The sequence below is a fragment of the Balaenoptera borealis genome, assembly GCF_965194805.1.
Source record: "Balaenoptera borealis genome assembly, chromosome: 3".
Taxonomy (NCBI): domain Eukaryota; kingdom Metazoa; phylum Chordata; class Mammalia; order Artiodactyla; family Balaenopteridae; genus Balaenoptera; species Balaenoptera borealis.
The window spans coordinates 2442788-2459097 of record NC_138866.1 but is presented as its reverse complement, the minus strand read 5'-3'; the positions used below and the strand labels follow the sequence as shown (position 1 = coordinate 2459097).

Sequence of the window (16310 nt, the reverse complement as noted above, 5' to 3'; positions counted from 1 at the left end):
GACAGAAGGCAGCACTGACGCCCAGAGAGGCCAGGGGCCCATACACACAGGAGGAGAGGTGGAGAGGTGCTGAAGGGGTCTGGTGGGAGGACTGTGGCCCCAGCCCCTCGTGCTCCTCTGGGCTTGACCCTGATTCCAGCTGCCCAGCCATTGCCAGGCAGTATCTTGGAGGGGGCGAGGGGGCGAGGGGGCTTCTGCTTCTCTCACCTGTCTCGGCAGGATGAGGAGGGCTCAGGGAGGGACGCAGCTACACCCTGAATTCCTGGAGCCCGCGCCTGGCCCCAGGGGGAAGTGGTTGTTTGCACTTCCAGGCTAAGTCATTACAACCTGTGTCAATAAGGGGGAGCAGGCAGGTGCTTCTGAGAACAGAGCCTGGGCAGGTGCTGGGTGGGCTCAGGGGCTTTGGGGCCCGTGAGGGGAGGCTGAGCAAGGGAGCTCCCACCCCATTCCTTTCAACTGGAGCTTCTCGACTTTAAGAAGGGATTTTGTTGTTGTTCTTGGGCCTCTGAGTAAGATTTCCTTCCTTGGGGGTTAAGCTACTAAAACAATATTAGGGGCCCCTGCACTCCCATGAGGCCTCAAGTCACAAGCCCCAGGGTCTGCTCTGCACCAAGACCTGCTTGTTCCCTGTGGGGCCTCCTTAGAGAAGACACCCTGGGAGAGGAAACAGACCCAGCTGGAAACCCAAAATACCAGTGGCTACCATAAGATGGAAGTTTAGTTTTCTCTCATCAGGAGCCTGGGCTCCTTCTATACGTGGCTCTGCCATGCACAGTTTTCATTCCAAAGATCACCTTGTGCTCCAAGATGGCTCCTGAAGCTCCTGCCATTATATCTGCATTACAGGCAGCAGGAAGGAGGAAGGGGAGCAGGGTGTGCCTTGCCCTTTAAGGACCCTTCCTGAAATTAAACACTATTTACATCCAGGCCAAAACTTAGTCATATGGCCACACCTAGGTGTAAGAGAGGCTGGGAAGTATCTTAATTCCAGGCAGCAAATGCCCAGATAAACCTTCAGAGGTTCTATTTCCTTGGACACTGGAGGTGGTGGGGTGGGAACAGGAACCTGAGGGGCGGTGAGAGGTCTCTGCCCCAACCACTGGCAAGCTGTGTGCCCTTGGGCAAGTCCCTTCACCTCTCTGAGCTCCTGCGTGTCTCTGTGAAATGGGGGTGTAGGAAGACTGTCTCCAAGGCCCTTCCCTGCCCTGACATTTCGTGACCCTGCAGCAGAGAGCCCACGGAGGCCAAAACCAAGGGTAGAACAGCTCCTGTTTAAAAGGTGCCTGTTCCAACACTTACAGATTCGCAGCAGCCTAAAACTTGATTATTGATTTTCAACCTGCAACCTGATTAACACAGACAGGGAGACCGTTGGGGGGTGGGGGGAGGGAAGGCCCCCCAGGGTCATCCTGAGACAGGAGGGATCTGAGGGGACAGAGGACGGCTGGACATCATATCTCTTAGGGTCACAGAGGTGGCAGGGGAAGAGAGGACCAAGACTGGGGATGGGTGCCATGGGGGAGGGACTCGGGGGCTGGTGAAGAGGGACGAGGGGGAGGGAGGAGGTCACCACCAGGAGCTGACATGGCTCTCTGGGGGCGGGCGGGTAGGAAAGAAATCATGGGTGCTTTTCCTCCCAAGCCTTTCTATGGCTCCCTTTTCTCCTAACCTCACCCCTTGTACTACTGTGATAACAAATATTAAAGAGCTCTAGGGAATTCCCTGGTGGTCCAGTGGTTAGGACTCAGCGCTTTCACTGCCGGGCCCCATGTTCAATCCCTGGTCGGGGAACTAAGATCTCACAAGCAAAAAAAAAAAAAAAACAAAAGAAACTCTAAAAAACTTTAAGTAAGGAAAAGCCATCTGGCCTGCTGGGAAGCCAGGGCTCCAGGACACTCCACTTGCTGTTCTCAGGCCCCTGAGGGGCTGGCAGGAAGGGGTAGGGCCCTGGGGAACCGCAGGGGTCTGCTATGACCCAGGCCTGGGGGTGGCCTGCGACATGTGTGTAATCAAAGGGCGATTCCGGCCAGCCAGGCCCTGGGAGCGGCCCCTCCCTCCTCCCTTCCTGTCCCTTGACCCCCATCTCTGTGGGGTGGCCCCAGCAGTCAGGCAGCCGGGAAGCATGTCCCTGTGACAGAGCAGATTTCCTAGTCTTTCTCCAGGCCTCAGCAAGGCCCAGGAGTGCCTGGACTTACTGTGGGATGGGGTGAGAGGTCCAGAGGGGCAAGAAGGACATTCTCCCTGTTTCAAGATGGGTGCTCAAGCTGTTAAATACAAAAGCCTCGTGACCTTGGTGGTTAAGAGCAGGGATTCTGGGCCAGACAACCTGGGTTCAAGTCCTGAGCCCTACATATACCAGCTGTGTGACCCCAGACAAGTAACATAGCTCTCTGTGCCTTACTTTCCTCACCTGCAAAATCAGGAGTTGTGAGGTTAAATGAGATCCCCTATAGCAGCCCTCAGAGCAGCCTAAGTAAGTGCTTAGTGAAAGCTAATAGTATGATTGAGTACGGTCAGTGACAATGACGGGAAACGTAGGGGACTGACCTGCCCCTGACGAACGTTGAGGGCACTGGCCACACCACAGCCTTGCAGATAAGCCAAATTCATACTGGCCGGCCTGCTTCCCCTGGCGAGGCAGACAGGAGGGGGCGTGGAGCTGAGGCTTGTTTAAAAGGCAGACACCAGCCTCCTGCTCCCCCCCCATCCCTGTCTGGACTCTCCGCTGTAATTCGCTCCTGGGCAATTCCCACACAGACACTCTGAGGGCAACAGGGCTGGCAGAGGGCTTCTGGGGTCCCCCAAGCCCTCAGACCTCGACTGCTGTGGCGAGGAGACCTCCAAGGGGGCCCGGAGTAAGCAGTGGGCACCTCGACCACCAGGGATGCCCAACACAGTCCTTCCCTGGGCCTGCAAGGCCTGGGGCCAGCTGCCCAGTCACGCCCCCAGCCGAGCCCCCGACTAAGGCCCTCAGGGGCCTGCGTGCTCGCGGAGGCCCCAGGCCGGGGCAAACCTGCTCTCTTGGTATCTGAGCCCCTCTCTCCGTGGGTCCCTGATGTGGAAAACTTCCTTCCTCAGGCAGGAAGCTTCCTCAGGCAGTTTCCCCTCCTCCCAGGGCAAGACCTGGAGTCTCTGTTCCTGTGTCTGTCAGCCCGACTCTGAGGGCCACGGTGTCTCCGCCTGCATCTTGTCAGGGGCCCAAGAGGCCAGTGCTGAAGGCTCACTGACTTGGCTTCAGATCAGCTCTGCCACTTCCAGGCTGTGTGGCTTCAGGCAAGCCACTTAACCTCTCTGAGCCCACTTCGTCCGTAAAATGGGGGAAACGTGAGATTCTTGTGAGGCTGTGAATAGCATCTGTTGATCTGTGTGTTTCTGTCATTCAGACTTTCCTACTTTCCACAGACATTTGCTCAGCAGCCCTTGGTGCTGTGTCCTTGGCTCCCAGGGCGGGAGATGCAGGCGCCTGCCCTGGGGGTGTACCCACTTCAGTGGGGGATAGGAGGTCAGGGCCCACCACGCTGGCTGATGTAAATAGCAGGAGCTGTGATAACGTGGGAGGGGGGAATTAGTTCTGAGGACGGACGGATGCGGAGGGAAGGCAGAGCCTGGCCGGCAGGGCCACGGCATGAGCGAAGGCCTGAGGTGTGGACACTTGGGGCTGCAGGCAGGGTGACTAAGCAGTGTGCAGCATGGTCGGGGCAGGCGGGGGTGCCTGGGCAGGCAGGGAGGTGCCATCTGTAGGGATGAGCTGCGGGGAGGGGCCGAGGGGAGCTCCAGCCCGTCCGGGCCAGTGCACTGCCCACCGCACGCCCCGGGGTGCCTACGGAGAGATAGGCCACAGACAGAATCTGCGATTGAGCCCAGCTGCCACCCTCCGGGGCCTGCACTGCCCGCCTGGCCTTCCAGGACCCGGGGGGCGGGGGTTGGGCCCCAAAGCCCTGCCCCAAAGTGGACCTGGATCTTGTAGAAGGTTCCAGGTGTTTAAAAACCAGCCTCCAGCCCCGCCCCTCCGAAGTTCTTGGCACTACTTCCAGGTTAATGGGGTGGGGCGGGGGGCAGGCAGCCCGGCCCGGGGCAGGCCGTGTGCCAGGCTGGCCCTTCCCCGGTGTTATCTGGCCCTCACCACAGCCCCTGAGATGGGGTTATTACCGTTCCACAGACTGGAGACTGAGAGCAGGGAAGCGTGAAATGCCGGAGCTTTACGTGGACCCCTGGGGGCTCAGATCCCCTCCTCTAGGCCTGGCCTCCGCCACGATTTGGGGCTCACTGAGGCTCTGTGGAGGTCCAAGGTCCGATTAGGACATCACTTGACGCTCTAGTCAAAGAAGCTCCTCCCAGGGCCTCCAGAGACACTCGGGGTGTGCCCTCACCCCAGCCTGGGGTGGGCTCCGGGCATGCCCTCTGCACCCATGACCATGCTGCTCCCGAGGCTGGGCACGTGCCAGCTCCCCGGCCGCCCAAGCAGGGGCGTACAGGCTCTCTGGCTAGGTTTCTCACACGGCCCCAAGCGGGGGAGGGGGGGATGCCTCGTTACATCAGCCCCCGAAGCCACTGAGCAGAGAGCACGCTGGGAACTGAGCCGCCGGAGGCTCCGGAGGCCCCGCCCCCGGGTCTCCCGGAGCCCCGCCCCATCCGGAGCAGCCGCTGGGGCCAGGGCCAGCAAGGCATCCTGAGGACACGGCAGTCCTGTTCTGAGAAGGATGGGTGGGTTGGTGGGTGAGCTCCGCGGGGCCCTGGTTTCCTCCTCCACAGACATGGGCATTGCTCCCTCCCGGTGACCCTGCAGGGCAATGACAGGAGCCTCCAGGATGGGGTTGAGCCCCAGTGGCAGGATGCACTCACCCAGGCTCGGAGACTGGGAGATTCCGGAGAAGAGCCCCAAGACTCGCAGGAAGAGCTCCATTCTGCCCGGCCCTGGACCTGGGAGCCTGAATGAAAAGCACTAAGCTGCATGGAGGACAGTGACGATTTTACACTCTACCCCCAGCAGCCCGAGCTCTGGAGCACATTCTTGGCCCAGCATTCCCTGTGCTGGGGTTCTGGAGTCTGGGATCCCGGGAACTGGGTTCTAGCCTCTGGGGTCCACAGCCCCTCTAGTGATCTGGGAGGGAGGTGAGCGTAGTGGGGTGGAGAGGGCAGCTCCCAAAGTCCACGAGGTCCACGTGCTCAGAGCCCGGCCCCGCCCAGGCAGCTGAATTGGAAGCCCCTCGTTGCACAGAAGTGGAGACTGAGGCCCGGGTCTTCGGAGACGGCCAGGGATCTGTCCCAGAGCGCTTTTGAGCCAGGGATCTTGGGGGTGGGGGGTGTGGCCACCCATGACCCAAGACAACACCCGGGTCCCCGCCTCCATCAGCAGGAGGCCACTGCCCTTTGGGGTCCGGCCTCTGTGGGTGGGGAGGATGGAGGCCCTTCCTAGGGAGCCTGGAGTCTGTGCTGCTCCTTCCGCCAGAGCTGGCAGCCTCCCACCCCCATCCGGTCTCCTCCTCCAGAGCCCGGGATTGGCTGGCTCCCGCCAAGAACGCCCACAGCCTGCCAGGCCGGGTGGGGAGCACACGCGTGCCCGACCCCACCCCGTCCTCAGGGCTCCTCTAGGCTCTAGGTGGGTCTTCCTGGGAGAAACTGAGGCCCAGGGGGAGTCAGGGCCCCCCGGCCCCCACCCAGGCTCCACAGGAGTTTCCAGACACACTTTGGAGGCTGTGCTTCAGTGGGGTCTCCCCACCCCCTCTTTTGAACCGTGAGAGTGATAAAGGGCAGGCTGCCAGGCCTGGAGCCAGGGCGGGGGTGAGGGGGGTGGAATGGGGAGTTGGCAGGGGTCCTGGCAGGAGGCCGGCAGGGAGAGAGACCAGGGCCCCTCTTGGTGCTCCCTCCTGACGCCTGCCCCACCCCCTCCTCAGCCCCCCTTCCATAGCCCTCATCCTCCCAGCAGGCTAGGAGGGGCCCCGGGGCCCAGAGGGGCTACAGGGCTGCGCTGGGAGGCCCTCTCCACCACACACACTCCCGGGCGGCACAGAGGAGGGTCCTGATGGGACCCAGGGCTGGGGCAGCTGGCCATGCACGTCCTCTTAGGAAGGGTACACGTCGCCCCTGCAGTTTGTCCTGGGGTGCTTGGCAGGGTGGTGTTTGAATTCAGAATGAAGGAGGCCAAACATTTTCTTCCGCCTGCTGTGTCACCTCCCAGGATGGAAGTTCTGCCTGCACGCGGGTTGAGCATGTTGGGTGACAACTGCACAGGGGCCTTTTTGTGCGTATGTGGTGGGGCTGTGGGCTGGGATGTGCCCGTAGGTGATAAATCTCTGTCTCGCACACACACACACACACACACACACACACACACACACACACACACACACACACACACACACACACACACACACTTGGGTACTGGGACATCCAGGGCAGACTTCCTGTTCCAAACACACCTCTGTCCCTCCATCAGCTTGTCTGGAATTCCTCCTGAGCAATCTTCTAAGTAGAGCACACGTTCCCTAAGATGGAGAGGCCGCGCCCAAGCCTGGAAAACAGACAAGGCTTAACCTGCCTGAGTGGCAGCTTCCTCACCCGTAAGGCAGGTGAGTTACCTGCTCCCACCTCACAGGGGTTCAGTGCAAGCGTGGCACATGCTGACGCATGAGAAGCGCTCAGACGACATGCCCAGGACGCTGGGAATGTGGATAGGATGTGGAGGGCTCCTGTCGCTCACCCTGCTCAGCTCCTTCCTCGGGAGGGGACCCCAGCAAGGGCGGTGGAGCTCTGTCCGCCGGCTCTAGTTCCCCCGCCTCTGTTTCACCGGCTGGAGAAGGAGGAAAGGGTCTGTCCTCTCCAAAGGTTTCCTTGTATCTGGTTCACTCTACTCCCTCTTCCTTTCTTTCCTTTCACACTTTCTTCACCTTAATCCCTTTAAGCCCCATGAGGCCTGGACCTTGTCGGCCTCTCTTAAACTGCGTCCCAAGTACCAGAGCAGTGATCAGAGACCCCGCTGGATGGGTGGATGGAGGAGCTCCCAGCCCAGCACCCAGGCTGCATAGCTCACTCATTCCGCGGCTCATACAACCACACCCGTGCTGGAGGCCAGCAAACTGAGGCTCACGATGTGAAAACCTTGCCCAGGGCCCAGGGCCACGCCTGACTCTCAGACACCCGAGGGACTTGGCCTTCCTGGGCTCCTTCCTCCACACAAAACAAATAACAAAAAACAAAAGTTCTATTTTATGACTGCATTAGTATAAAGAATATATTAATAATATATATTAGAACATTTTCTTTGCCCTAAAAGTTCCTTTTTTTTCTCCTTTCTGATTTTAAACAGAATTGAAACAATTCATGGGCCCCTAAAGGACTGTGGCCTCAGGCACTGTGTCGCTGTATCTGAGGAAGGGGAGTTGGCCTGGCAGCCTCCTCCCATTGGAAGCTGACTTGAACCCAGGTCTTGAACCAGGTCTTCTGCACCCCCAACCTCTTCTCCCCACCGCCTGCCACTTGAGGAAGGACCTGGTGGATTTTTGCTGCTTTTTGGCATTTCTTACGAGCCACCTTATGGCTTTGAATGTCTTGTTTCTGAGTGCTTATAACAACAACGATAATTAATAATAATAATAGGGTGGGATGAATTGGGAGATTGGGATTGACATATATACACTACTATATATAAAATAGATAACTAATGAGAACCTACTGTATAGCACACGGAACTCTACTCAATGCTCTCTGGTGACCTAAATGGTAAAGGAAATCCAAAAAAGAGTGGATATATGTATATGTATAACTGATTCACTTTGCTGTACAGCAGAAGCTAACACAACATCGTAAAGCAACTATACTCCAATAAAAAAATAAAATAAAATAAATACAATGTTAGCTGTAATCTAAAACAAAATAAAAAATAAAAAAATAAAATAACAACAACAATAATAATAATGCTAGTCCTTCACAAAGCCCTTGACACTTTTCAAGCCCTTTCATCTCTGTTATCTGATCCCCCCAACAATCTAGGGAAGAGCAAGGACAGCCGCCGTTACTTCTGTTTTATAGCTGGGACAACTAGGACACGGAGGACAGATAAGTGGTCCCAGCTGGTAGGACCAGAGCCCCAGGCTCTTTGCACACCCTCTAGCTGCAGTTTGGGTGAGCAGGTGGCGAGGAGGGGCCTCAGAATCGTACCTGGGTGAGGTGGGAAGGTTGGACGTCAAAGCGCAGGAGGGGGAGCAATGAAAGGAGGGGCGGGCAGGTGGGGCAGAGGGATGGCTGAAGGGGAGGAGCAGGAAGGTGTAAGCAGGGGAGTGAGAGGTAGCTTCTGGCTGCCCATGGGAGCAGGAAGAGCCCAGTGCAGCTTTCTGGAAGGAGCTGAACTGAGGGGGGCGGTGTGATTACCGGGAGGAAGTGAAGGGGACCACGGGGATATCTGGGAGGCACAACCACTGAGCCTTGGTGACTGATGGGGTACAGAGGTAAATGTGGGGGTCGACAGAGATGCTCCCCAGATTTAAGCACTTAGAAGCCCCAGAAGCTGTAAAGGCCATAGCACGGTAGGTAATTAAACCGTAACAATGCAGCAGAAGCTTTCTTAACCCAGCTGCACTTAACCAGCTCACTACATGAAGCCACTCCACACCCTCTGTAAAGCACATGGGCAAAAACTGACGTTTGCTACTGACCCTTTCCAAAACCCACACACACCCATCCATGACAATAAAGTGGGTACACTTTCTAGGAGCTCCTGGAACCTTTAAGCCATCCTCCCACCCCAGCCAGGGTAGAAACCCCTGAGAGAGGCTGCTCCATGCCTACCCTAAGCTTCTGCCCTACTCGTTGAGACCACTGCCTTGTTCCCCAACCTCTTTATACCCTGAAACACGTTACTGTGAGTCCTTTGAGTAATACACAAACTGCTGAAATACAAGTGTGAAAAGAGAGTCACTGGGCCTATGAAAACTAAGTTGGCAAGTTGGAAAGACCTGTTCATAGCAATTTAATTTTTAAAACTGCTATTGAATTAGGTATAGATGAGACAGTTGTAAAGACCAGGGGAAAATGTAAACTCTCAGAAGGACCCTGAGCATAGATCTGCTCCCAAGCTCCCCAATGGGAGGCTGGTGGCTTCAGGTCCTGGCGAAGGGGGCCTGGCCACAGGGCTGCTCAGGGCATGGCACCCCACGCCCCCAGCAAGAGAGGGGGAGTGAGCACCCAAAACAGAAGTTAGTCTTTTTATAAACTTATCTCAGAAGTGACCATGCCATCAAGTCCGCTCTTTTCTATTCCCTGGAATAGGTCATTACTTTCCGCCCACACGGAAAGGGGCAGAGATTATGCCCAGCTGTAAATACCAGACGCAGGATCATTTGGGGTCTTCTTGAAGGCTGTCCACCACAACCTCCCGGAGCAGATGTCCCTTTTGAGTGGGATGAGGGGTCTTCTTAGACTCTAACACCCTCGGAACGGAACCCTTATTGTGCCGGGAACTTTACGCGGACCCCTCTCTACCACACTATGAGGTCAGCACTATTATTACCCCCATTTTGGGGGGCACAGGGAGGCAAGTAGCTTGTTCTCAAATCCCACAGCCTGTAAGAGCTGGAGCAGGCTGGAATTCGAATCCACACGCGTTTCAGCCCAAGGAGGAAGTTGGGCTGGGCATGGGGTGTCTGAGGAGGCTGCAGAACGTGGGCTCTAAGTTCCCCCAGGGCAGCTGTTATTTGGGTCTGAAGTTCAGGAAGAGGCAGGTTGGAACTGGCACGGGGTGGGCACCCTTAGCTGGGGGGTGGAGGTTGATGAATCTCAGGGAGGGGAGCTCCCCCCAGGAAGAGTGGGTACAGACCGGGCAGAAGAGGGCTCTGTGTCCCAGGGCGGCCAGGGAGGTGGACGCCTTAGGGGAGCCGAAGGCAGAGCCAGGGTGAGGGAGGCCACGAGGGAGGCGGCGGGCAGGAGGGGCGGGTGCGTCTAGGGAGCAACCTGGCTGTGGAAAGGCACAGAGGGCTGGACAGCTGTTGAGGAGGTGTAGGGTCAAGGGCTGAGGGGTTAAGGTTTCTGCTCGGGGTGGCCAGGTGTGGGGCTGGGGCCACGCCCTCTGCGCTCTCTACAGCGCGGTGCTGCCCCAGACCCCAAGCAGGGTGACACCCCCGGATGCGGCCTCTGAGGTCACCGGCCTCCAGGCAGGAGTGTGTCACGGGTGCCCCACCCAGAGGCTGTGCCCCCTCCCCAGCCGGTCCAACCAGCTTGCTGGGCACCCTGTTGGCTGTCCTCTGCCCTCACCCCCTGCTGCCCCTACCACCTTTCATGGAGGAACCCACCGCCTCAGACCAGGCTGTCACAGTGCCAAGTGCCTCCTCCTCCAGGGAGCCCTCCTCCTCTGGGAATGGTTAGGCCGCCTAACCATTCCCAGACCTTTGGAGGGGGCAGAGGAGGGATTTGTGCAGAGAGAGCTGCAAGGATCACCCCCCTCCCCCAGCAACAAACGCAGATATTTGGTGGTTTCTCCCCAGAACCAGCTTCCCAGCACTCACCAGGTGTGACAGGCCCCGCAAGCCCTGTCCTCCTTCCCAGTGGCCCTCCCTGCCCCCCTCCTGATCAGAGGCAAAATCTCTCCAGCAAACGCTGGACAACCTCCTGGCTGCTCCCCTGATTCCATCCGACCGCCCGGCTCCTCAGTGAGGCCCAGCTAAGCCTCAGTGCACGCGGGGCGGGTGCCGTCCAGCGTGCTGGGCCCTCGCCGTCTGGCCCGACCTCGCTCACGGCTGCTTCCACCCTCTGTGTAGCCCCCTGCATCCTGGCCCACCTCCATGCCTTTGCCCAAGCGGTTCCCCTGCCTAACACCAACCCTCCCTCCTCCACATGAACAGATCTGTCCCATCCTTCAAGGCTCGGCTCAAAGCTTGCCTGCTGAGCTTGAAAAAGCTACCTAACTTCTCTGGGCCTCAGTTTCCCGGGCCGTAACAGGAAGCAAAGCGGCCCCTCCCTTGGGGAGCTGGGAGGAGGGAAGAAAGCGCGGCCTGCATGGGGCCTGGTGTACAGGAGGGGCCCCCGAGCCTCGCGGCCTTCTGGACACATCCGCCCAGCCCGCTGTTCTCCTCATCCCGGCCAGGTGCTCGCTGAGCCTTGCCAGTTGGTGACGAAAGCACGGGCGGCCCATCCCCATCCCCCAAGAACCAGCGAAGGGCCCCTAAAACGCGGCCCAGGAGGCCCAACGGGAGAACATCTGTGCGGAGCTGCTGGGAACGGGCGGCGGGATGAAATCCGAGAGCCCAGGGCTCCCCTCCCGGCCGCGCCACAACCGCGGGCGCACAGCCTGACGGGGGGTGGGGGTGGGGGGCTGGCGGGTGGGGGGGGGCTGGGTGTGTGTGTGCGTGTGCGTGTGCGTGTGACTGTTTCTGACCGCTCAGCCCCGGCTGAGCTCAGGGAGCACCCGGCCCCGCCCCCAGCCGTGCGCCTCGGCTTCTGCGACTGTAAGATGGGGCGATGGCACCACCTCCAAGCCGTGTCCCTAACTGCGGGCCTCTCGGAGGACAGTTTATTGTCCAAGGCCAACAGTAATGCACAGTCACTGGAAAAAAAACCCAAAAAACTCAGAAAATAACTCCCCCTCCCCCCCCAAAAAAACCCCCAAAATATTTGTGACCCGGGCTCCACCCCCAGAAATACCCTCGCAGCTGCCGGGAGCCACTAGAGGAGCGCTCGACTTCACGAGGCAGCTTTTATTATTATCCCACGTTTCGGGTGAGGAGAGGGAGGCACAAAAGGGGCCAGGTGGCCTCCAAGGTCTCAGGAGGGTGGGGTGTCGTCGAGATTTGAACTCCCGCCCCCACCCCATCAAGGGCTGCACGGTTTTCCTTGGTAAGGACGCGCCACTGCCGCGTCACCTCCCCCAGCTCAGCCTGGGGGACAGCACCGCGCGCCACCGCACGGCCCGGGGACCGAGCAGCCCGCTTCGACACCCGCAGGGCTTGCGGACGGGGGTGTCGTGCGCGGACGCGCCGTCTGTGGACTTGGGGCTCCGCGCCTCCGGGGACCCGCGGGGGAGCGGCTCCCCCCGCCCAGTGCGCATGCACCCCTCCGCGTCACGCCCGAGGAGATTAAGTTGGAACTGTGAACCCTGTCCCCAAGCCCTGATGGGGAGCATTAATCCGATTGTTTTCAAACCCTGGCCTTGCAAACTCCCCCCGCAGCCAGGCTGCCCGTCCCCTCTCTCGGGCTGGTCTGCAACGCTCCCTGGTCTTGTACGGAGGGGATCGGTGACCCATTTTACAGGCGGCAAATGGGGCAGGGCAGTGACTTGACCAGGGATTTGAGTCTTCCAGCGCTCTTTCCTGTGCGTGTGGACGCCTCCCTCGCCCCGCTGGAGGCCCACCTTATCCCGGAAGCCTTCTCTCCACTTAGTGACTCACCCCCCACCCCCACCCCGCCCGCCCGGGATGAGTCCTTTGTTCAGTGCCCTGGGTGCCTGCTGGGGAGGGCACACATGTGACTGCTTCTTCCTCCAACTCGCCAGCCCTGCTGTCTGGGCTGGACCACTATGGGGTCTGGAGCAAAGTCATCCTGCAGCCTTGCACTCCAGGCGCTGGGCTCCGTGACCTGTGACAGCTCTCCAGGGCTGAGTCTCCTGGGGCCCCAGGGCTGCTCCCACTCCTCTGGGCTCACCCTGAGGGGTCCTCTGGCCAGCTTCCAATGCCTCCTTCTTCAGATAAGAGCACCCCGGGGTTCCAGGGGGAACCGTACCCAGCCAACCTGCAGGCATATGGTATGGTGGGTGGCACCCCACCCTCCTAGTTCTGGGCCTGGCAACCAGCATTCCCCCCTTTGGTTTGGAGAAAGGCACCCAGCCCTGCAGGTGGGGAGGGGGCTGGTGACCTGATGCTGCCAGGGCTACCTCAGGCAGGGACCCCATCTGAGGGAGGGTGAGGGGCACAGAGCATAGTTCTGGCGTCACAGAACCCTGGGCTCAGCTGAGGCTGAGGCTGGGTCCACACTGCACTTGTCTGTTTGGCTTTTTGGCTCCAGGCTGCTTACAGCACGTCCTCCTGGCCCTGAGCACCCTCTGGACTTGGTTATCTCTGCACTCTAAGCTGCAAAGTGGGTTTTGCTGTTCCGAGTTCCATATTCCTGCATTCAACACCTACTCTCTGAGATAGCCTCGGGACATGTCCTGAGTGACACAGACACAGCCATGCCCCCCACGGGTCTTACAGCCTGGGGATGGTACAAGGTGGTCTGTGTCCCAGAACTACAGGGAGGGGGATGTCAGAGGGGCAGGGGCCCAGAGAGTCCCTGAGGAAGAGACACTGAGAGACCTGCAGCGTGACTTTGGAAATGACTAGGGAAAGGTCTGGAGTTGGAGAGATAGAAAGGGCTCTAAACAGCTGGCCCTGAGCCTGGAGAGGACTCCTGGTCTCCCTTGAGAGAACAACGAGCTGGGGGCAGGGCACAGAGGCGGCCCCGCAGAGCACTGTGGGCCACTCGCAGGCCTTTGGATCTTGGCCTAACAGCACAGGAGGGCCACGGATGGGTTGAAAGCAGGGGCGTAGTGCAGCCAATTAGGGTTTTAATAGATCCCTCTGGCCTTGGTGCCTTCTCAGGCCTCTGCCAGCTTGGGAAGAAAAGAATTTCTTGCTCCATCAGGCAACCCTGCAACCTCCTCACCCTGGTCGGCTTTGTGGGAGGATAAGGGAAATGGATGGGATGCCCATTTTGCAGATGTTTGTCAATGCAAGATCCTGGACCACTTAGAGAAGGCTTCCCAGGAGAGGGGCCCTAGCCTGCAGATGAGTAGGAATCACAGGAAGATATGCCAAGAGGCAGGGTGGGGGTGGAGGAGTACCAGAGAGGGAACAGCATGTGCAAAGGCACAGTGGCAGGAAAGAGCAGTGCGCCCAGAAAACCCCCGAATTAGAACTTGAGCGCAAAGAATTTGGTGTGTGTCTGCGCAGGTGTCAGTGTCTCTCTCGGAGGCTGCGAAGGTGCAGGCAAGGAGCAGCAAGTGGCCTCTGAATTGGGTGGGCTGGTGGTTGCAGGAGGTGGGTGGTGGAGGATGGGCAGAGGGGGCAGGGAAGACCACATCAAAGCCAAGGCTGTCAGATGGGGGAGGGTTAGCTGGTGGATAGAGGGGGGAGGTTAAACCTGGAGAATAAATCTCATGCTTATCTCCGCTTCCTCTGGAAACTTTATAAAAACGATGGCAAAAAAGTTTAAAAAGGTATAAACATGAGAGAGGAGAGGACTGCAGATGAGAGGTCCAGCACATATGAGGAAGATAGAAACTGACAGGACTCAGCAGAGAAGGCGGACAGCTACCTATGTGCCTCCCTGAGGTGGTATATACCATAGACCAGCACGCATAGACCAGCAGAGACTGGGGGGACTAGGCTGGGCACTGTGGAAGGTGGGGGCGGGTCTGATGACAGCCCTCATGGTGGACAGACCCTAATGTGACCCCGATGATTTCCTGTCCCCTGATGTTCCCAGCCCTGTGTAATCCCTTCCCCGGAGTGCAGGCAGGACCTGTGACTTGCTTCTAACCAATAGAACATGGCACAGGTGATGGGACGTCCTGCCTCCGTCTACGCAGATGAGGGAGAGACTCTCCTGGCGGGCTGCATGAGGTAAGCAGCCATGTAGAGGAAGCCCAAGAGGCAAGGGACCATGTGTGGCTTCCAGCCACCAGCCCGCAAGAAGCCAGGGCCCTCAGTCCCACAGCCACAAGGACAGAAATCCTGCCGGCAACCGACAGAATGAGCTTGGAAGCAGATTTTTTTTCCCCCAGCCGACTCTCCAGATGAACACACAGTGAGTGGCACCTTGATTGCAGCCAAGTGAGACCCTGAGCAGAGGACCAGCTCACCCAGACCTCCAACCCCTGGGAAATGTGAAAGAATAAATGTGTGTTGTTTTCAGTTGTTCAGTCTGTGGTCATTTGTTACACAGCAGAGAACATGTGTACACTCCCAAGCCCTCCCACAGCTGCTCACCATCTACTTCCCTGTTTCCACCCACCCCACCCTCCCCCCCTGCAGAAGACAAGATGCATCATCTCTGGAGAGAGATTCCAAAATCAGGGCATCAGGCATGGCAGAGGCAGGAATGAGTGTGGAGGTGAAAAAGATGCTTGAGTGACCACAGCTTCCCAATCTTTCCCTGTCCTGCTCCTGGAATGCCAGGAACCAAGCATGTGTCCCCAGGTGGGAGATTGGAGGGGTCTTCTGTGGAGACCCAAAAGCACCAGCACGGGAAGATTCCTGATCACTCACTGCCCCTTGCTGTAAAGGCCATGTGACCTGCTTTGGTGAATGAAGAGAGAGTGGAAGTACCATGTTGCACTTTCTGAAAACTTGAAGAGTGATCCTGTGGTCCTGCCATTGCTCTTTTCCCTCTGCCATAGAAGAGCGTGTCCTAGAAGGGGGCAGCTCCTTCAGCCCAGGTCCCAGGATGAAAAGGACACATGGAGCAGAGCTGCAGCAACCTGCAGACACCACATAACATGAAGGAGAAAGAAACCTTTGCTGTTGTGTGTCCCTGAGATTTGGGGGGTTGTTTGTTACTGTAGCATAACTCAGCAAAGCTGACTGATGCACCCAAGGAAGCTGTCTGGACGCCTGAAAATCCAACAGGGAGTCCTTCCACACACAGAGATTCCAACTGGCCTGTCCGTGCTCTACGGTAGTGTGAGTGGCAGCCGAGGATCACCAGGCATTAGAGGAAACCCTCCAATGGAAGAACAGAGACCAAAACGAAGAGAGAAAAGGAAGTAGGGTGAAAAGAGAGGATTCAGGGGGCAGAAGAAAATGTCAAAACAAATCCTAATTCCTTAGAGAGGACATTAAACCAGAACGATGTTATTTGTTTTAATGGAGCAAAGAGCTTGTAGAAGTTTAAAAGACAATAGTCAAAATAAAGGGTGGGGGGCTTCCCTGGTGGCGCAGTGGTTGAGAGTCTGCCTGCCAATGCAGGGGACACGGGTTCGAGCCCTGGTCTGGGAGGATCCCACATGCCGCGGAGCAACTGGGCCCGTGAGCCACAATTACTGAGCCTGTGCGTCTGGAGCCTGTGCTCTGCAACAAGAGAGGCCGCGATAGTGAGAGGCCCGCGCACCGCGATGAAGAGTGGCCCCCGCTTGCCACAGCTGGAGAAAGCCCTGGCACAGAAACGAAGACCCAACACAGCCATAAATAAATAAAATTTAAAAAAAAATAAATGGTAGAAGTAAAAGTTAGGGAAATCCCCTAAAGAGTAGACCTAAATGACAAAGATATAGAAAATAGGAAAAGAGAAAAACAACAAAATTAGAGGATGAACTCAGGGGTGCTAAGTCCAAGTACAGGAGTCCCAGA

At 57.8% G+C, this 16310-nt stretch overlaps 1 long non-coding RNA gene across 1 annotated transcript; it reads left to right on the top strand.

Annotated features, from left to right (window-relative positions):
* Positions 1-1817: 1817 nt before the first annotated feature.
* Positions 1818-14937, top strand: LOC309626601. Its single transcript, XR_014243308.1, has 4 exons — positions 1818-5599; positions 6437-6569; positions 7307-9488; positions 14509-14937. It is a non-coding gene; the product is annotated as an uncharacterized lncRNA (long non-coding RNA).
* The last annotated feature ends 1373 nt before the right edge of the window (positions 14938-16310 follow it).